The sequence below is a fragment of the Lepisma saccharinum genome, chromosome 4, assembly GCF_977018435.1.
Source record: "Lepisma saccharinum chromosome 4, izLepSacc3.1, whole genome shotgun sequence".
Classification (NCBI taxonomy): domain Eukaryota; kingdom Metazoa; phylum Arthropoda; class Insecta; order Zygentoma; family Lepismatidae; genus Lepisma; species Lepisma saccharinum.
In genome coordinates, this window is record NC_139232.1 from 78,945,211 (window position 1) to 78,968,111 (window position 22,901).

Sequence of the window (22,901 nt, forward strand, 5' to 3'; positions counted from 1 at the left end):
ATTACAATTCATGTATGGTGTTTTGTGTTTGTCTTTTATTTAGAGTGGACGTTTACTGCCTTAATTTACTTCTTGATTGCGAGTTTATCTCCACATGATTCGTTTTAATAAAGACATTAATTCTTTTTTATTGGTAAGTTGCGTTATCTCTAATGGCCTATTTCAGTATTGGAAGAGATTCATAATTTTATAATTCATCGTCTTTCTTGAGATGAAACTACTGATATATATATTTAAGTTATAAGATAATAATATAAATGACGAAAAAATGCTTCGAAGAGTTTAACTTTCTTGCAAAATAAACGTGACGTTGGAAGAAATGAATCTTCTTGAGTATTAGAAACAATGTGAGGCACTTCTCCTGTAGGAGAATTCTGCTCTATGTGCTTTGGAGAACACATTGCCCACCTTTGGTACGTCCAGGACTTGACATTTCTTCTCAATGGCAAGAACAGCCAAATGAGGCAGTTTGCATCCAGCATCCTGTTTCGAGCAAGCCTTTTCAAAGATTTTAAGGACAACCATCTTCGTAATGCTGAAGAGTTTTGGGCAAAATTTGTGTTTCACCTTTCAGGGAAATGTTATCACAGGATAAAAAAAATCAGACAAAGGTTACAGTTATCTCATAATTTAAGAAATATTCTGACCCTGGCATTACTTACTCTTACTCTATCACTCCAACGTATGTCTGTGCTACACAATTACAGACACCTATGGAGTTCGTGGGAAGTTGTTCTTCGATTTTGATATGTACGAGAAAGAGCGAACCTGCATCCAATGATTGAAGAGTGGCAAATCCTCATAAGCGTTCTTTTACCTGCCCGCGATATGTTTTGAATCGAATTTTAAGTGTAATTTGCATTTTAAGGTTCACGTTCAATACATTTCCAAATAATATCCCCTCATTAGCTTCAAGAGTATCGAAGAAATTTCCTTTGTTAAGGTTTCCTCAGACTCATCATCTCGAAATTCAAGTCCCTGAATAGTAGGAAACCGCGATGAATCCACAACAACTGACATGGAATGTCGGATTTTCTTCGATCACCTTTGGTCCTGAGTTCGATACCCAGTGGAGGCACTTTAAACTATAAGTCCAGTCCCGATTAGCCTTACTGTGCATAAAGTGGACTTCAAACACCAAATCAACCAACCAACCAAATCTTGAATCAAATTTGAATGTCTTTTAATAATTAGAGTTGTCACTAACGACCACGATTAGAATAATTTGCCCGTACTACAGATGATGTCTTGTGGTCCTGAAAATATTCGTGATGTTTTAAAACCATCCACATTCAACACTTTTCCCCAGTTCTTAAGACTGGTTTAAACTTAGGTTAATCTCGGCTATTACAGGACATAAATGAATGAGAAATCACCTATGCCCAGGTCGGCGCTCGAATCTTGAAATAAAGTCACACACACATAGCTATATACGTATATACTAAAGCAAATAAATATATGTTAATCAAGTTGGTATTATAAGCAGGAAAGTGATATCATGCAGAATACACCACTTTGAAAAGTGATAATCGTCATACTCTTATAAATGAACTCTCTTATTATTCGATATTTAATTAACTTCAGTTGGAGGGTCCGGGGGGGAGGGGGCAAAGTGTCTGACATGGGGCGTCCCCCTGCCTCCTCTGGCGTCGTCACTGCTTCCAACCCTCTAATAACTTCGCTGCCGATAGCCTCACCTTCGAAATGGAAGCTTGTGTGTCGGCGAATAATACAAAGAACTTGTGTTCACTGTCCTTCTCTCATTTAAAGTCTGCCGTTTTCCTTTTCAGCTTTCGCTGCAAAACTTCCTGTCAGCAAGCAAACCAAATTACAGAATTTTTATTGTCCCTCCCTTTCATCAACTTCCATTCCTACTTTAGGCCTGGATTTATGGCACGTACCCGCTACTGAAGGTCAACCTCGCCCTATGTTTGGTGTTTGACCCCTGAAGCAACGGCGTCCATTGTTCAAAGCGAAACCTCTGTCAGTGGGGAACGGCGAAAAATAGTCTCGGAATACACCCTGGTCGTAAACAAGATCCCGCCACCCTGACATTGCTGTCAGCTTTCCTCTGAAGTTCGATAATACTACTTTGTGAAATGTATTTAGTAACAAGTGAAAGTGTAGACAGTAGATACTACATGTATTTTGCTCATAAACTTGAAGGCTAAATTTACAGAATAAAAAGAACAGCTACAACATTCCTTCATCTCATTTACAGAAAGGCTAATCGGGACTGGACCCACAGTTTAAAGTGGGATTCAAATCACTATGTTCCTTCACCGGGTATCGAACCCAGCACCCCTTGATTACAAGGTGACGACGCTACCACTGTACCATCGGGGAGTCCCCATAGAACAAAGTTTCCTTCTACGACGATTATACAGAACTTAGTGCACTTCCTTCATTTGAAATCTATTCTATATCAGGCTCAGTATTTCGTTATTACAATCCAAGGAATAGTATTCTCCTTAAATAAGAAATACATAAATAAAAAAAGCATTGGAAATAATCTTCAAACGGACGTAAAAAATCGAATCCAACCACCTGTAGAATTCCTTAGGGAAACAACAAGAATTTTCTCAACAAAGACATATCCGAAATTTCCATAACATTCTAATAATTTCGCAACCCGTGCAAATAATCATGTGGTAAAATCTTGTCGTGGTTCCCTGTAAACACTAAAATCACCAAATTACTTCTTTCCATATTTCCCGTATTTTCTCCTCCTCTTTAGCTCTCAGCTGTTCGGAGTGGGATAATGCAAGATTATTTGTCCCTAATTATACCCTTCTCTTAGTCTTGCTAATATCTTGGACTCCTTAATAACTTTCCCAACAACTCCTTATCAATTTGTACTGCAATGTTTCCCACAATGTTTTTCCTACTTCCTAATAACATTCTCTTCTGTACACCCTTTGATGTAAAAATTAAATAATAATAATAAACCCTATCCGTCGGTCCGTTTATCTTTCCAACCTATAGAGCTGAGACTATTTTTACAAGATAAACCTCGGACGCAGACACGATCTTTTGGCCCCTCCTTCCACCTTCTCTACCTGCCCTTTTACTTGATGTTATTCAGAATTGTATTAGTATCTGGAGTACTATCGTTACATAAAGTTATTATCCTGGAATAAATTGAAAAACAAAAATGGGGAGTAATTCTGTGTTTCGAAAGAGAATTGAAAATATGTTTAGGTATTCATTCATTACTCTCTCTAGAATAGTCTTTTTTTTGACTTAATACACGTTTATCAACGTTTCTAATTGAAATACTTTATTCCAAGCAAACAAGTATTTGCAACTGATTAAATATTTTGCTTTTATTTTTTCGAGACATTCGAGACGAGACGAGACTTTTCAAAAGCCGTCCCGTCCCGTCTCGTGTCTCGTCTCGAAAACGAGACGAGAAAGGCATTCCGTCTCGTCCCGTCTCGAATTTCAAAAGGCTTGTCCCGTCTGGTGTCTCGTCTCGAAAACGAGACGAGACACGAGACGAGACGGGACATGTCCCGTCCCGTGAGCAACACTAGAGATAATATAATACGGTTCCTCTTTCAAATAACTCAACCCTCCCGTTTTCTTGGGGTAAATATAATTGTTTTAGTAACCCATAACAATAATTACGTGGATTTTATCTTCAGTGCAAATTTAACTTGTTAAAGTAAAATTTTTCTGTAACTTACGTTAGAAATGCGGATTCGATACATTTTTGTTCCAAATGATGCACCAGCTTTAAATTAAGCAGTATACCAACACTACGCATTAAGTGATGTTAATAATGAATATCGAGAATATCACTTATGTCTTGTAATGCACCTATAGTATAAAACTTCACATTCACGTCAGCAAAGCGCCAAAGAAACACGCATTCTTGCAAGACACTATTGAGAGCGAAGCAAGCAAGACAATTTTTATATCAATCTCTTTTCAGGCTTTCAAGAATATTAATTTAATGAGGTGTCAATACTTTCTTAGGATTCTCAATCCTACCACCATAATTTCCAAGCGAATTTTAGACTTACTGTTGATATTGAAGAGTGGATATTGCTTCCTCCAAAAAAATAATTCTCAGTCTCCACACAAGAATTTCGCAACAGTCTAAGACAATAGTAATACACAAGAATTGGATACCCCCCTCCATTTAATGCTCAATCCCCCTCTAACTAAAATACCCGCCATAATCTAAGACCTAGAGTTGGTTACTGTCCCCCCAACCTTTAATTAAGAATCACACCCAGAACCCACGTGTAAAATAAGGCTTAATATTTTGGAGGTGGATATTTCTCCCACCCCCTCCCTTCAATGACACCCTTAAACACTTTCTTTTCTTCATCTAATGGATTAAATATGGTGCATTTAAGGTGTAAAATGTTTACATATAATTTGGAAAAATATATAAATGTTGAATTTTATATTATTTGAAGGAGAAAAATCCCCCTCCCAAAAAATTTCGATGGCGCAACCTGCGCCATACTCCCCCCCCCCCCTGCGGCCACCCCTGTCCTCGGGCCAGTTGAGAAGTCTTAACTCTGTATTGTCTTCACCATCAACAACAACATGAATCACATATGTTTGGCTACTTTTTAATGATTTTTCCTCTAAAATATAACCAAACCAAACCTAATGTAACCAAAGCTATCATAAACCATCATGATATCATTTAACTTAATCTCACATAACAGCGGAACTCGTCGTTATCCCCAATTCCTGTTTTCTCATCGGGAATAAGTTTCTCAATGGGTGAGCATTTGAAACAGCAGCAACGAGGAATTATTGAGCATCGTATCGAATAAGTTTAGAGAGACTGTGGAGTGGCTAGAGCGGCTTCCTGGGTGAAGCAAATTCAATGTGAACACTTGCCTAACTATTTCATGGAGCCGGTTGAGATAGGGACAAGGGCGGCGCCAGTGGGTGCGATAGGAGTATTTGCGCAACTCTTAATTTTCTCCCGCACTCCCTTCAGCTTCAGCACCTCTTTTTCTAAATCTATTTTCAGCCGAAAATAATGTTAACTTTTTACAGAGAAGAAACTTTGGAGTAACCAAAATACAGGGTGATCGAAAAGTCCCCGAACCCAAACTTCAATTATTTTTTTCGCCGGTCGTTATTATGATAATGTCAAAATTTCTGTGGAAGCTGGTTTGCGAGGGTCTTGGCTGTACACGACACAAGAGATGGCGCTGGGGAGTGGCGCTAGCAGTCGTGGCGAGGAAATGAACTACGAGCAGTGCTGGTAACAAAATAATCACGCCAGTTGCAAGGATGACTTTGTCGGTGGAGGAGGATTTTTTTTCGAAAACCGAGTGAATTCTATTGTGTACCAGGACATTATACAGCAGTTTATCGCGCTTTTGTACGCCGATGAACGAGATGTGTGGTTGCAACAAGACGGGGCCACATGCCATACGTCCAATGCCACCATGGCAGTTCTGCGTGAATTTTTTGATGACTGCCTGATTTCATCAGAGCTTTGGCCGGCAAGATCACCTGATTTAACTACACCCGATTTTTTCTTGTGGGGTCACAGTTTAGGTTAACTGTTGGTTTGGTTTACCTGATTATTTTGTTACCAGCATTGCTCGTAGTTCATTTCCTCGCCACGACTGCTAGTGCCACTCCCCAGCGCCATCTCTTGTGTCGTGTACAGCCAAGACCCTCGCAAACCAGCTTCCACAGAAATTTTGACATTATCATAATAACGAACGGCGAAAAAAAAAATTGAAGTTTGGGTTCGGGGACTTTTCGATCACCCTGTAGTTTCTGGTAACGAAACATTTGTTTAAAGAGATGACAAACAAATGATTGTTCGAGTACTAAATGCTCTTTAGTAAACAAAAGAATTTGTTCAAAATTATTAACTTTAGTAAATTCTACTATTTTTTTTGATCAAACGTGTTTTGATAAATCAACCAAATCATTTTTTTCTGTGTTACAGTGTAACTTACGTTATGACTAGACCTCGGAATTTAGGTTTTTAACCTATTTTTCCTTTGTTCGTATGTAAGAAATAATAAGTTATGTCAGCGTTTCGTTAAAAAACGCAACGACTGATGAAGTTTTATAGTGCCTAAAAAAACTATTTTGCTTGTTAGAACCTATTTTAGGTTTATGCACCTAAATCAAGCCTTTTTTAAAGGTTTTTATATATTTTTTTAAGGCTTTACAGGATTTTTATGTCACACAGAGGCATTTGCTTTGTTTGGTCACGAAAAAATTCAATGACGAACGTGTTTGAAAAGTACTCTTTCTCGATTTCCCTTCCTCCAAGTCCATGGTGATTTTTCAAAGCTCTAAACAATGCAAAATGTCTGGTGCCACTGTTACCTGTACAATCCAAAATGGTCTGATCTGTGTGGTCTTGCTCACTTTCGCGTCACTTCGGTGCTTTGTTGAATTCACGCCTTGCAAACTAACGTTTCAGCATTGAAATTTGAACCACTGACTATGTTTTTGTTGAAAGATTATTTTCAGCATACACTGTAAAAAAAAAATACACTTCTTGTACACTTTTGGTACACTTTCTTGCATATAATATGCACAAGATGTGTACTGAAGGTGTTGCAAAAGTGTACTTAAAGTGTTCTAGATGTGTGCGACCCGAAATGACGAAATTTTGTACACTTGTTGCACACTTTGGGGACACATTCAAAGTTGTGTGCACTTCTTCAACGCTTTCTGTACACTTTTGTTTAAAGTAAGTGTACACTTCTTGTACACTTTTGTAGCACATGATTTCATTTTGTGTTGTTGGTCATATCGATTGTTATTTTATACTTTTTTGACAAATGAATATGTTATGAACATAAATCAATTTCATTATATAAAGCAGTAACACACTTGAAAGCAAGCAACATTAAACAATAACAAAATATAACTATTTTTTTCCTGGAACACATGGAAATCGCATTGCATCATGAAACTATCAATACTTTTTTGTTTAATGTACCAATTTGATAATTGGATAAATCTCATTAAAATTGAAGAAGGATAAAGTTGAATGTTCCGAGGAAATTAATAGATTTTCTTAAATCGAACTATTCATCTTTAAAGCACACCAAAACAGATCGTTAACTTCGGGGGGCTGGTTGTTCCTACACCGGCCGCTAGATGGTTCTGTCAAAATGTGTACAAGAAACATAAGTTTTTGAACATCTAAGATACAAATTAAAGAAGAAAATGTACTGCAGTGAATAAAAGTGAATCTCCCATGAGCAACCTTTTTGATTCTGGACTATATATGTAGAAGGTACGTGTGTCGCAGAAAAACAAACACGCATCTCACAAAATTTAAGGTTCACAGTTGAAAGTTGTTCCTTTTTCCTCTTTCAATTGTCAAGTTAAATGTGAGTGAACTTTATTTTTATTCTAGAAACTAAGTATAAGTACTGAATTGCGATATATCTCATGTGTGCAAGAAGTGTCGCTCAAGTATTTTCACAAGTGTTCCAAATGTGTAAAGTGTACCAGAAGTGATCAAAAGTAGTTTCTGCAGCACACTTCTTACACACTTTTGGGATACCTTTATATTGGAAGTACTTCTTGCACACTTCCTGTACACTTCTTTTGCTGCACTTTTTGTACACTTCCTGTACACTTTTTAGCACTTCGTGTACACTATTGAAGCACTTCCTGTACACTTCTTGTGCACATTTAATGTGTACAAGAAGTGATCAAAAGTAGTTTCTAGGAAGTGTTCCAAAAGTGTGCAGAAAGTGTATTTTTTTTTACAGTGTATAAGATGATCCTCACAGACAAAATTGCGGAGTTTGACTGTGCATAACATGAAAAAAGATTTTTGCCTAACTATACGGCGAAGAGTGCATTTTATTGCAATGGTAAGTTCTGCCATCGCCGAAGGATTAGGTAACACACATAACGTTATGCAAGATAGTGCGTATTTCAGGATATAGGTGTCCCATTTTCATTGCCGGTGATTATACCTATAATCAGCATTTTTCAGGAATTTTGAACAATTTGAAGTTTTTTTGAACCTACTACAAGATTTTTCAAGCCTAACTTAAGATTTTTAGGACCTATTTTAGGATTTTTAGAACCTATTTTAGGAACTTAAAAGCACATTTTTTAGAATCTAAAAATCCTAGGTCTAGTTATGACTTATGCAAACCATTGAGCGTATAATATTGAGTATTAAAGAGACGCTACTAAGATTGCATACTACTGCCATTGATATTAGTCTGAAACGGAGGCCACACGCACTTACTTCTACATGTTGTGGTCAAAGCATGCAAGCAAAAATACATCACGTCATTAGCATATTTTCATACAAGCCTACTGAAAGTTGATTGCTATTTCATGTAGAGGCTAAAGCATACGTGCATGTTTCATTTTTCCCTTATTTTGAACATCGCACCCCCTAAATTTCATTCGGCACCCCCTCAGCACCCCCTAGGTGGTTAATCTTGCCGCTGCCACTGGATAGGGATCAGCGCTGCTCGCTCCTCCGCCAGCTCCACATCTGCCGCCATGAAATAGTTAGTCAAGACTCTGCATAAAATATTCTAAAACATAAGACGATCACTTTCAATGTTTTGCGCCACTCTGCGTATCCATGGACAGGATATCGTCATCATCTGCATATGCAAATCGGTACTTAGGATCTCCGTACGTCCGGCTCTGTTCCTACGGTGACAATATCTACAGAACCACTTGCAGGAGTTAAAGTGGTCAAGTGCAGTGTCAGTTCAATGCCCCCTTTACTGGTTATCATAAGCACAACGCTGATTTGAGTAGGCAAGTCCGCATCTGTGTCAACCGATGCAAATTATGCAACTATTTAAAGGCGAGAACACGTTTGGAAGCGAGGAGGACAGCCGCTTCGGAATTCGTGTGGCTAATCCTCTTTTCCATCTCGTTCGCCGGAGTCACGCTGGCGTGATAGGCGCTGACGGAAGCGCCATGAGTTCCTGCGCCACCCGATGTCATGGCGGTGTCTGTCGCTTTGTCCACGACTAGAAGGCCATGAAATTAAACATGATATCTTCTGCACGTAACGCGCCTGGTCATTGACTTCTTGCATCTCCCCGAGTTCACACAATTGGTTACGCCCTTCTGCATTTTTACCCTTTGGGGAAAATCTCCCCGAAGACCCGTTACTTTGTGAAAATGGAACACCAAGCGAGGACTCTATGGGCTTTGCGAGGCAGTAATGGAGCACGCTTCCTGTCGGTAGCCATTCTTAATATGTAGTGGCTTTTTCTTAGCATTTAAAATTCAACAATTGATCTTTATCCATAGCTTGTTCACACTGCAATTTAGCATTTTTTGTCGATTATTTTGATCTACGACTACATGAAGATTCTAATATATGCAGATGCATAATTCAAACGAATTTTTAAATGAGCCTACTTAAAAAGAAAAAAAAAACATAACTGTGTTCTCATTTCTGGAAAGATCTCTAGATGAGTGTGATGAAAACAAGAGTTATCGGCTGTTTCTTAAATGATATACCCCTTGGTTGAGAAATAACTCTATTTTCATTATTAACAGTAGTATGCCGCTCCCTTTGGTTTGAACTAATACAATAAGTATGTGTGTAGTGCAATATAATGCACTTGTCGATTGATTGATTTTAATTATTTTACTTTGCTTATTTTCCACTTGTGGCCAATCGCGTAGATGAGGATTAATTGCGATAGGATGAAATGGATGAATGAACAATCACAAGCACAAATGGACAGCTTACAACACAGGACTCATAGAGAATTATACTGGCCGTTAGTTCAGTCTCGTTAGTCTGCACCAATACAGTTCAGGGTGTAGTGTATTGCGTGGAAGTGCCGTTCACATTTGGGTGTACTACTATTTACACCCCATATAATGCACTTGGCTCGGGTCGAAACTGACTACATTACTGCTTCTTACTTTAATAATGAAGTCAATTGTAAAATTCCAGTAATTTTTTAATACAACTATTTTTCGAAGGTTAAGGCATTCGTATTTGTAATTTTTGTGTTATTTACCGTCACATTATTGCCACTTTTGGCTAATCGTGGCTAGGAAGACGAATGGTGCGATTGACCAAGGAACCATCACAAACACACATGAACAAGACAAAAATCACAAAACTACTCGCAAGATTATACTCGCTGTGGGTCCAGGCGCCATGCCCTCGCTAGCTCGAACAATGCAGTTCGAGGAAGAGAGGTTGAAGTTTGAGTGTCTCTCCTGAGAAGGTCATCCCCATACATCCCGTTTTCACGTTATTCAGTGTTTTTAATAATATAAAAAATAATAAAAGGTAATTACCATGGCGTTCTACAACGTCGGTATTTTTTTATACTCAATGCATGAATTCGCGTTCATAATCTAGCGCTTCAGAATACATTATTTTGGTAGCGATTTATTTCAGTTGTTCGAATATCTTAAACTGTAGGCTCACTCAGTCTGAGTTTGCAGGCCACTATATGAACAGAAATGCTCATTGGGACTGGACCTACAGTTTAAAGTGGGATCTGAACCACTTTGTACCTCCACCGGGTATCGAACTCGGGATCTCAAGATTAAGAGGCGACGACCTTACCACTATGCCACCGGGGAAGTGCAGGCTCAATGTCGAGTTGACCGGGCCTCCCCGATGGTGCAGCGGTACTGTCGTCGCCTTGCAATCAAGGGGTCCCGGGTTCGATACTCGTGAAGGTACATAGTGGTTCGGATCCCACTTTTTAACAGTAGGTCCAGTCCCAATGAGCCGTACCGTGCATAAAGTGGACTTAAAACATCAACTCAATCAATCAATCGAGTTGACCGGCGGTGGCAGGGTACGCTGAGCATACTGAAGTATCTGAAGGTTCAGGGTTCGAGTCTAAGACACAGCATTGTTGTTTCACTGCATTTGTCCCTTCATCCATTTCATCATATAGTTATTCATTGTCATCGTGAAAATCCATCTAAAGGGATATACAAGAGACGTTATGTACGCAAGGGACTTGCGTGAGCCTTCCCTGGAAAAAAAAATCCCCCGATGCTTGAAACGGATCTTGCTTATTGCAAGTAAGTCAAACACCTTCTTGGTCAAGTGGCATATTTAGTCTTCTGACGTCAGGTCAAACGCTTTAGTTGTTAGGCTAAATGTAGTATTTATGCTAAGAGATTTATACCTAACAAGTCTAACTAGTGTTGCTCACGGGACGGGACATGTCCCGTCTCGTGTCTCGTCTCGTTTTCGAGACGAGACACGAGACGGGACAAACCTTTTGAAATTCGAGACGGGACGAGACGGAATGCCTTTCTCGTCTCGTTTTCGAGACGAGACACGAGACGGGACGGGACGGCTTTTGAAAAGTCTCGTCTCGTCTAGAATGTCTCGAAAAAATAAAAGCAAAATATTTAATCAGTTGCAAATACTTGTTTGCTTGGAATAAAGTATTTCAATTAGAAACGTTGATAAACGTGTATTAAGTCAAAAAAAGACTATTCGAGAGAGAGTAATGAATTAATACCTAAACTTATTTTCAATACTCTTTCGAAACACAGAATTACTCCCCATTTTTGTTTTTCAATTTATTCCAGGTTAATAACTTTATGTAACGATAGTACTCCAGATACTAATACAATTCTGAATAACATCAAGTAAAAGGGCAGGTAGAGAAGGTGGAAGGAGGGGCCAAAAGATCGTGTCTGCGTCCGAGGTTTATCTTGTAAAAATAGTCTCAGCTCTATAGGTTGGAAAGATAAACGGACCGACGGATAGGGTTTATTATTATTATTTAATTTTTACATCAAAGGGTGTACAGAAGAGAATGTTATTAGGAAGTAGGAAAAACATTGTGGGAAACATTGCAGTACAAATTGATAAGGAGTTGTTGGGAAAGTTATTAAGGAGTCCAAGATATTAGCAAGACTAAGAGAAGGGTATAATTAGGGACAAATAATCTTGCATTATCCCACTCCGAACAGCTGAGAGCTAAAGAGGAAGAGAAAATACGGGAAATATGGAAAGAAGTAATTTGGTGATTTTAGTGTTTACAGGGAACCACGACAAGATTTTACCACATGATTATTTGCACGGGTTGCGAAATTATTAGAATGTTATGGAAATTTCGGATATGTCTTTGTTGAGAAAATTCTTGTTGTTTCCCTAAGGAATTCTACAGGTGGTTGGATTCGATTTTTTTACGTCCGTTTGAAGATTATTTCCAATGCTTTTTTTTATTTATGTATTTCTTATTTAAGGAGAATACTATTCCTTGGATTGTAATAACGAAATACTGAGTCTGATATAGAATAGACTTCAAATGAAGGAAGTGCACTAAGTTCTGTATAATCGTCGTAGAAGGAAACTTTGTTCTATGGGGACTCCCCGATGGTACAGTGGTAGCGTCGTCACCTTGTAATCAAGGGGTGCTGGGTTCGATACCCGGTGAAGGAACATAGTGATTTGAATCCCACTTTAAACTGTGGGTCCAGTCCCGATTAGCCTTTCTGTAAATGAGATGAAGGAATGTTGTAGCTGTTCTTTTTATTCTGTAAATTTAGCCTTCAAGTTTATGAGCAAAATACATGTAGTATCTACTGTCTACATTTTCACTTGTTACTAAATACATTTCACAAAGTAGTATTATCGAACTTCAGAGGAAAGCTGACAGCAATGTCAGGGTGGCGGGATCTTGTTTACGACCAGGGTGTATTCCGAGACTATTTTTCGCCGTTCCCCACTGACAGAGGTTTCGCTTTGAACAATGGACACCGTTGCTTCAGGGGTCAAACACCAAACATAGGGCGAGGTTGACCTTCAGTAGCGGGTACGTGCCATAAATCCAGGCCTAAAGTAGGAATGGAAGTTGATGCAAGGGAGGGACAATAAAAATTCTGTAATTTGGTTTGCTTGCTGACAGGAAGTTTTGCAGGGAAAGCTGAAAAGGAAAACGGAGACTTTAAATGAAAGAAGGACAGTGAACGCAAGTTCTTTGTATTATTCGCCGACACACAAGCTTCCATTTCGAAGGTGAGGCTATCGGCAGCGAAGTTATTAGAGGGTTGGAAGCAGTGACGACGCCAGAGGAGGCAGGGGGACGCCCCATGTCAGACACTTTGCCCCCTCCCCCCCGGACCCTCCAACTGAAGTTAATTAAATATCGAATAATAAGAGAGTTCATTTATAAGAGTATGACGATTATCACTTTTCAAAGTGGTGTATTCTGCATGATATCACTTTCCTGCTTATAATACCAACTTGATTAACAAATATTTATTTGCTTTAGTATATACGTATACAGCTATGTGTGTGTGACTTTCTTTCAAGATTCGAGCGCCGACCTGGGCATAGGTGATTTCTCATTCATTTATGTCCTGTAATAGCCGAGATTAACCTAAGTTTTAACCAGTCTTAAGAACTGGGGAAAAGTGTTTAATGTTAATGGTTTTAAAACATCACGAATATTTTCAGGACCACAAGACATCATCTGTAGTACGGGCAAATTATTCTAATCGTGGTCGTTAGTGACAACTCTAATTATTAAAAGACATTCAAAGTTGATTCAAGATTTGGTTGGTTGGTTGATTTGGTGTTTGAAGTCCACTTTATGCACAGTAAGGCTAATCGGGACTGGACTTATAGTTTAAAGTACCTCCACTGGGTATCGATCTCAGGACCAAAGGTGATCGAAGAAAATCCGACATTCCATGTCAGTTGTTGTGGATTCATCGCGGTTTCCTACTATTCAGGGACTTGAATTTCGAGATGATGAGTCTGAGGAAACCTTAACAAAGGAAATTTCTTCGATACTCTTGAAGCTAATGAGAGGATATTATTTGGAAATGTATTGAACGTGAACCTTAAAATGCAAATTACACTTAAAATTCGATTCAAAACATATCGCGGGCAGGTAAAAGAACGCTTATGAGGATTTGCCACTCTTCAATCATTGGATGCAGGTTCGCTCTTTCTCGTACATATCAAAATCGAAGAACAACTTCCTACGAACTCCATAGGTGTCTGTAATTGTGTAGCACAGACATACGTTGGAGTGATAGAGTAAGAGTAAGTAATGCCAGGGTCAGAATATTTCTTAAATTATGAGATAACTGTAACCTTTGTCTGATTTTTTTTATCCTGTGATAACATTTCCCTGAAAGGTGAAACACAAATTTTGCCCAAAACTCTTCAGCATTACGAAGATGGTTGTCCTTAAAATCTTTGAAAAGGCTTGCTCGAAACAGGATGCTGGATGCAAACTGCCTCATTTGGCTGTTCTTGCCATTGAGAAGAAATGTCAAGTCCTGGACGTACCAAAGGTGGGCAATGTGTTCTCCAAAGCACATAGAGCAGAATTCTCCTACAGGAGAAGTGCCTCACATTGTTTCTAATACTCAAGAAGATTCATTTCTTCCAACGTCACGTTTATTTTGCAAGAAAGTTAAACTCTTCGAAGCATTTTTTCGTCATTTATATTATTATCTTATAACTTAAATATATATATCAGTAGTTTCATCTCAAGAAAGACGATGAATTATAAAATTATGAATCTCTTCCAATACTGAAATAGGCCATTAGAGACAACGCAACTTACCAATAAAAAAGAATTAATGTCTTTATTAAAACGAATCATGTGGAGATAAACTCGCAATCAAGAAGTAAATTAAGGCAGTAAACGTCCACTCTAAATAAAAGACAAACACAAAACACCATACATGAATTGTAATAATAATAATAATAATAATTATTATATATATATATATATATATATATATATATATATATATATATATATATATAGTGTTTTCGGGCGTTTTAATGTAACTGCCCTCTTCCCCCCGTCACATTTCCCTGGCACCGTCACTGGTTGTAAGTAAATTTATTAGGATGAGGAAAGTAACATTAGCTGTTGACAGTGTTGCACCAAAGGACGTGATATGTGCTACTGTTTGTAATATTATAGGAAATTTAAGCAAAAAAATATAATTGTTGAGACTTGAGAGTTGTTTCCTTCATTTGATCGTAGGAAGAGGTTTTCTGAGACAGAGTGGGATTATTTTACACATGCATTTGAAAGGGTGGTTGTTTAAAGATAATAGAGACGTATTTTGCACATTTTTTAAAAGTTCAGATAAAATGAGAATTTAGCCTTACTGTTATGAAAAGAAATAACGCAGTACAGGGAAAGAATAACTTCACATTTCTCGCACCTGGTGGGATGCAACATACATGCACAGGAGTATTGCAGGAAGTCTATGAACGAGGATGAAAAGTGATATGTGAAATTTGACTTAGGTGCGGGTGAATTAGTGGATTCTAATATTCTTAAGGTTGATATTGTTTATTTAAGTCCACTTGATTCACAAATAGGCTAAATCGCGAACCTACCTACAGTTTAAAGTGCGATCCGATCCACTTTGTGCCTCCATTGGGTATCGAACGCGGGGACCCTTGATTACAAGACCTCGACGTTATTACAACGCCATCGGGGAGTTAGTTATCCATTTACACAATTTTTTGATTTCAATAACACGTTATATGCATAATCTGATAATGATGCACTTTTGGTGCATCTAAACATCTTTTTTTCAACTATAGCATGTCTAAAAGAATCATTGAAGTTGGGATTTTTATAACTTCAGGAGGCACGGCTCTGTAAATGTGCGATATAAAATATATGCAGGTTTGCCTTCCATACGTGGTGGTTTTGTCACGTTTCTTCGCTTCGTACAACATACACTTTTGCAGGAACGGCTTCTTGCATCCTCCTGGGGCCTTGCTCTAGCTAAACAAAAAAAATATATTTGTTTAGCATAATCGAGGGTTACTTTTTCCTGCCGAACAAGGATTTTATTGCGACCATACGGCTTTGAATGACAGTATCAATGAAGATTTATGTACTCTACTACTTATAATAATGAGCATAAAATATTAATCAAGAACTTTATTTTTCGTCAACTGGATGTAACATCCTTTTTTATTATTCAGCAAATATTCAATTCATCACCTTTTTTGACATTAATCTTCTTGCCAGGACAGCTGTTTTTATGCAAATTTTGGCGATCTTAACTACACGTAAGCTAGATATTAGCTAATATTCGTGCTGTTATATTACTATTCTTCTACAATCTTTGTAACATTTCATGTAATAATAATAATAGAATTGATTAATTTACATATTCAAATGAATAGACCTATGAATTATATTAATGTATTAATTTACACATTTGCTTAATTGTTGTCGTTAATGTTATTATTATCATTTTTTCTGAAACACTTGGCTCGGACACCCTCCCCCGACATATATTTCTAGATGCGTGTCTGCCGAAGGATAAATTAGATCAAGCGGTGGTGGTACCGGACTTAGAGGCTAAAGGGAAAACAAAGAAGTATGTGCGTCATAAGCTGAGCATAAGAAACAGCACAATATCATAAAGAAACACTTTTTGAAACTTATGTCATAGAAGATGTTTAACAATGTTAAGAACAATAAATGTAATATACTAAGTATTGGAATTTTAAATAGTCTTTTGTGTTCGTACTACACATTTAAAAATTTTGTTGCTCCCGAGTGCCAAGCTTAGAATTTAAAGAAGAAATGTACATTTTCATAGTGCACGGAAGTTCGACATCCAGAAAGAAAGAAGGTCTAGTGGAAAACATTTCAAAACTTCCAAAAGGTATAGCAGTAATGAAAAGAGCACTCTGGTATGGAAGCCAGAAAGACCACAAGGTAGATTTTATAAGATACCTAGCAATCAGTAACCAACAAACTGCATTTTTAATATTAATGTCCTCACTATTAACGAACCTTATTTATTCTCACCACGCAATGGGTAAAATATTTGGAACTTTATCCCACTTTCCGGAAAGATATTTCGTGTTTCTGCTTCCTTTGACTTTTGTTGGCATGATATCCCGGATCACTTTTTCGAGACGAGACGAGACAAAACAAGACGGGACGAGACGAGACGAGACAGAACCCTTCGAGACGGGACACGAGACGGGACAAACGAATATTTTCGAGACGAGACACGAGACGAGACAGCATTTTCACGAGACGGGACGGGACAGACCAAAGTCTCGTCTCGTGTTGTCTCGTGGGCAACACTAATTATCTCCCTGAGCTTTACTTTGTGGGGATTACTATATGGTTTGAGTGCGCGAATAATATAATTTGGGGAGGACGTATGACATGATTTGGGGGGGTTAGCCATTGGCCTTGGGGGGGGACACCTCTGGCCGAGGGAACATCGTAGAAAACAATTCATAAGTATTAACAAGAAATTTTCCATTACCATGTTAATTCTGATTGTTTTACGCAGTGAGAGCTTCATCAACTGAAACAAAACGCCAAACAAGCTGCTGAAAACCACTGCACCTGCAAAGGTAAACATCTATAATACCTTAAAACCGAGTTGGATGCATGATAAAAAATCACTTGTCGTGCAATACTTGCGCATCCCACTCTATGTAAATTTCTATTAGTTTATGAGCACTCCAACGGATGTCTAAATCGATACTACACTTAGAACGAGACATGTGCTTACAACCCAGACGAGACAACGGGATTCCGGGTTCGTGTCCCGCCTAACCATGGGTGTTCTTTGTGAGTGTCTCATCATCAATTTCATCATATCATCACTCATCGTCATCGCCGCGATCAGCCAGAACATGCCACGCAGCCAAAACAGGCTGAAAAGCGACACTAAATAAATTAAATCAAATCCAAGAGAGTGAGAACGAGACAAGCATTTAGAACTCCAGACGCGACTGAGAACGAAACAGGGATTTACAACTCCAGAGGAGACTGAGAACGGAACAGGGATTTACAACTCCAGACGAGACTGAGAACGAAACAGGGATTTACAACTCCAGACGAGACTGAGAACGAAACAGGGATTTACAACTCCAGACGAGACTGAGAACGAAACAGGGATTTACAACTCCAGACGAGACTGAGAACGAAACAGGGATTTACAACTCCAGACGAGACTGAGAACGAAACAGGGATTTACAACTCCAGACGAGTCTGAGAACGAAACAGGGATTTACAACTCCAGACGCGACTGAGAACGAAACAGGGATTTACAACTCCAGAGGAGACTGAGAACGAAACAGGGATTTACAACTCCAGAGGAGACTGAGAACGAAACAGGGATTTACAACTCCAGACGAGACTGAGAACGAAACAGGGATTTACAACTCCAGACGAGACTGAGAACGAAACAGGGATTTACAACTCCAGACGAGACTGAGAACGAAACAGGGATTTACAACTCCAGACGCGACTGAGAACGAAACAGGGATTTACAACTCCAGAGGAGACTGAGAACGGAACAGGGATTTACAATTCCAGACGAGACTGAGAACGAAACAGGGATTTACAACTCCAGACGAGACTGAGAACGAAACAGGGATTTACAACTCCAGACGAGACCGAGAACGAAACAGGGATTTACAACTCCAGACGAGACTGAGAACGAAACAGGGATTTACAACTCCAGACGAGTCTGAGAACGAAACAGGGATTTACAACTCCAGACGAGCTGAGAACGAAACAGGGATTTACAACTCCAGACGAGCTGAGAACGAAACAGGGATTTACAACTCCAGACGAGACTGAGAACGAAACAGGGATTTACAACTTTAGACGAGACTGAGAACGAAACAGGGATTTACAACTCCAGACGAGCTGAGAACGAAACAGGGATTTACAACTCCAGACGAGACTGAGAACGAAACAGGGATTTACAACTCCAGACGAGACTGGGAACGAAACAGGGATTTACAACTCCGGACGAGACGGAGAACGAAACAGGGATTTACAACTCCAGACGAGACTGAGTACGAAACAGGGATTTACAACTCCAGACGAGACTGAGAACAAAACAGGGATATACAACTCCAGACGAGTCTGAGAACGAAACAGGGATTTACAACTCCAGACGCGACTGAGAACGAAACAGGGATTTACAACTCCAGAGGAGTCTGAGAACGAAACAGGGATTTACAACTCCAGACGCGACTGAGAACGAAACAGGGATTTACAACTCCAGACGAGACTGAGAATAAAACAGGGATTTACAACTCCAGACGAGACTGAGAACGAAACGGATTTACAACTCCAGACGAGACTGAGAACGAAACATTCATTTGCAACTCGGGATGAGACTGAGAAGGGGAGAGGGATTAACAACTCGCGGCAAGACCGAGTAGTGAGGAGGAAGGGCTCCTCCCTCATCTAGCCGACTTGTGGCTGAGTGGTCCTCACGACGCTCTATGAAGCCAAGGGTACCAGGTTAGAATCCCGGACAGGGCATGGGTGTTCTTTTTGGTTGTCCCTCTTTAAAAAATTTCATCGTATCATGATTCACACTCACGTTGCGATTAGCCAAAAGTGACAAATAAGCGACGCTAAATAATAAAAAATCAATCTCTCCTTATCGACAGCGTCTAGACCAAAACCTGGTACTTACATTTTCCAATGCACGAAAGAAACAAGGGCGAGAATTCCACTTCCCCGTCCGTCCGGACGTCCTCCTTTGTCGCAACTCCGCTTCCTGCACGGCGAGGGCCTTTTGTGAGCCCCTGCCTAGCCGAGGGGCGGATGCCGCCCGTCCTCACTTCGGAAATTAATTGTCTGCTCCCTCCCCCTCCAATTCCACTCGCCGCTAATGACTCCAGCTTCGTTCCCTCCTCCGACCGCCGTGCCCTCGCGGTGCATGTTCGCACTCGTCGACCAAAAATAATGAGCTATTAATTTACAGCCTTTGCTTTCTCAAAAGCATAAACTGCACTAATTACGAAGGCCTCGACTAATTACAGCGCGTGCGTTGTGTTTTTTCTTCTCCTGAGTCAACAGAAATAAGTATGTTTATTAATGCTAATTTACGATCTCAACTACGTTACCTGAATGCGAAACGAAACATCATACAACTTGTTATGCTATGTTTTTCATTGTTGGGCGCGCACAACAATTAATGGGGCGAAAATAATCATCAACAAGGTAACTCTATTAATTGTTAAAAATCATTTCCTTAAAGGCCAATAGAGTTGTAGCTCTAAAAAGATCTTCCAATTGGAACTATTCCTAAAAGTGAACTTTTTCGAGTAATATCATTATTTTTCAGCTAATAGAGTGGGAGAACTGGTACTGCCCTCCCCAGTAAATAATTTGGATTTTTTGTATCCTTATTTACCGTCCCTTTTTTGCAACTTATCACGACGATAAAGATGAGTGATAATATGATGAAGTTGATGAATGGACACTCGCAAGGAACATCTAATTGTTCGCCAAACATCACATTGTAATCATAGAAGCACACCGCACTGTAGTTCGGATCTTACTGTAAGCTGTAGGTCCATGCCGATTAGCCCGTGTGAGCATCAATGAACTTAAAAACAAGAACCATACAAGCACGCAATTTATTTCAACTTCCCTACCATTATTTTTTCCCCTTAGCCTAAATATGGTCCCGCAATAGGAGGCCGAACAGGTTAGTGGATCCCATCGGATGACAATGAAGGGGGAGGGGGGATCGCCAGTAGCACTCATGTCTTGTATTCAAATGCTCTCAGTGTCCAATTTTAAACAGTTAGTTGTAATATCCATCGGATTAACTTGCAAATTTCAGCCTGGACACTAAGCAAGCACAGGCACCTTCTTGCCCTCTTGATGAGAATGAGACATGGGAGGTTACTTTTTTTTTAATACTCTATCCCGGGAATCTCTGGAGCAAGGCCGCGCATAATGGCAGAGAAAGGGAGAAAGCAAGTGGGCGGACAGCTGCAGTCGCTTACCCCCCTTCACGCAATCCCGTTCCCTCTCACGTGTTCATTGGCGGAACTCTCTCGCATCACTACTTGCGCGGAGACTTGTTTTCGTTCGCTTGCTCCAGAGAAGCCCGAGACAGAGCATACTCAGGCTAGCTATCGTCTATTTGGGGGAAGTAGGAAAATAATCTTCCGTGTCTCAGTCTCAGCTAACAGGTTGATAGGTGCCTGGGATTATTGAAAGACGAGTCCTGCTTGAAGAGAAAATAAATTAATGAAGTACAGAAACAATGAAATCAAATCACTAAGGAATATCCTATTTCAGTTGCCTATTTTGGACTCTTATAATAAATTAAATTTTGTAGTTCGTTACTTCACGAGAGTTTATATATTCTATGCAATCCCTATTGTAAAAAAAAAAAAAAAAAAGCAATATTTTTAAACCTGTGGGTAAAGCTAACGTATATTTTGTTACCCGTTGTTGGGCAAATTTTCCTCGAAATACTAAACTTCAAACTCATTTCCAACAATTATATTTCTGTACACGATCCTGTCACCTACCAGCTTCAGTCAGTATTTTCAGCTGTTCTGTTTGAAGATTTAGAGGGTGCGTAGGTTGTAGCTTTACTGTGCTCATTTCAACGCGTTGTTTTATGCAAATTCTCCACTCACTTTGATGGTTTTTGGGACCGTGAGTTTGTTTTCAGTCCAAGTATTTAGGTTAAGCAATAACCTACCATATTACAAGATAAAACAAATTTAAGACAATGTAACCATTAGCTCAAGTACAAGATAATTAGGTTGGGAGTTACCAAAACAATGTTGCAAATACACTGCACAAATATGTTCATCATCGTGAACTTACGAACATGTTGCACTTGACATTTTTATTTTATTTTTAAAATATGACACTCCATAAATGCCAATTTGAAACGTCCTACGTATAACATTAAATCTTACACAAGTTTTGGAAGGAATGAAAATAGAGAAACTGACAAGAAAAGAATATAAATAATGCAAAACTACAAAAAGCATTGACATGAACGTAACTGTCACTTTTGACATATCTTTCAAGTATGTTTGAATTTTATTTTTGAATTCATGAATCCTTCTCAAGATATCTTTAGATTTTGTTGTTTCGTTAGGCGTATATATTCAGTGGTGAGCCCAACTGCTTCTTTTGGGATAGACTTTCTAAAAAGAAGCACAGAATTTTAGATGTGTGTGTGTGAATAATACTACTAAAAAGCACTGAATACTAAAAAGATTGTCATACGCCAAGAAAGCATTGGTAAAATCATTTGTGTGAACTACTTTACTGTATGAAAGCAAAATTTGAATCTTTGGATACGAGGAAAGAATATGAACATGGAAAAATGGCCAGAAAGCAGGGGCGTATATTCTAGGCTAGCTAGGCTTTCTGCAGAGCCTAAAGCCTAGAGAGTAAAATAATGACGAAAAATCGATTACAAACTATGAATAAATTTACTCATTTCATTAAGAAAATATTGACGATTCTGAAGTTGGCAACGTGAATTCTTAGGAGTTGGCAACCTGGCTACCGTTGGGATGGCAACGTGGCTTCCTTGAAAACGTCAAGAATGAGGCTAGTCTTCTCCCTTCTAACGTAGCCTACACAGTTAGCTAGTCCAGCTCTTGGACTCAGAATACGCCACTGCCAGAAAGGTAATAAAAAAAATGTTAAGCTCAATTGCACAAGATTTCTTGTAAAATTGAAAATTGTAGTTTGTAGTAACTTGATTTCAGTTTGGGATGTGTTCTGCATGCTCAGTTCTTTTCACCTGTAGCACTGCTTGCTACCGGAGTTCCAGCGATATTTGGTTTCTGATTGGCTCCCATTCCGGGAGTTAATTAGTTTCATTATGTAGTGTTCCTTCAACGTAAATAGTACTAGAGAAAACGCAGAATTCAAATTGACAGTGTGAATTTCAGAGATCCATTTCAAAAAGCTTCCTTCAAACTCAGGTTGTTCTTCATATCTCCTCGGGCCTCCCCCATGGCGCAGTGGTAGCGTCATTGCCTTGTAATCGAAGGGTCCCGGGTTCGATACCCGGTGGAGGCACAAGTGGTTCGGATCCCACTTTAAACTGTAGGTCCAGTCCCGATTAGCCTTACTGTGCATAAAGTGGACTTAAAACAGCAACTCAAACCAAACTCATATCTC

The 22,901-nt window shown here is 39.2% G+C and overlaps 1 protein-coding gene across 2 annotated transcripts in view; it reads left to right on the forward strand.

The window, feature by feature from the left end:
- LOC145986618 (extracellular serine/threonine protein kinase four-jointed-like) overlaps window positions 1-22,901 on the forward strand; it is a 273,062-nt gene that overhangs the window by 188,686 nt on the left and 61,475 nt on the right. The gene's annotated exons all lie outside the window — the stretch shown is intronic.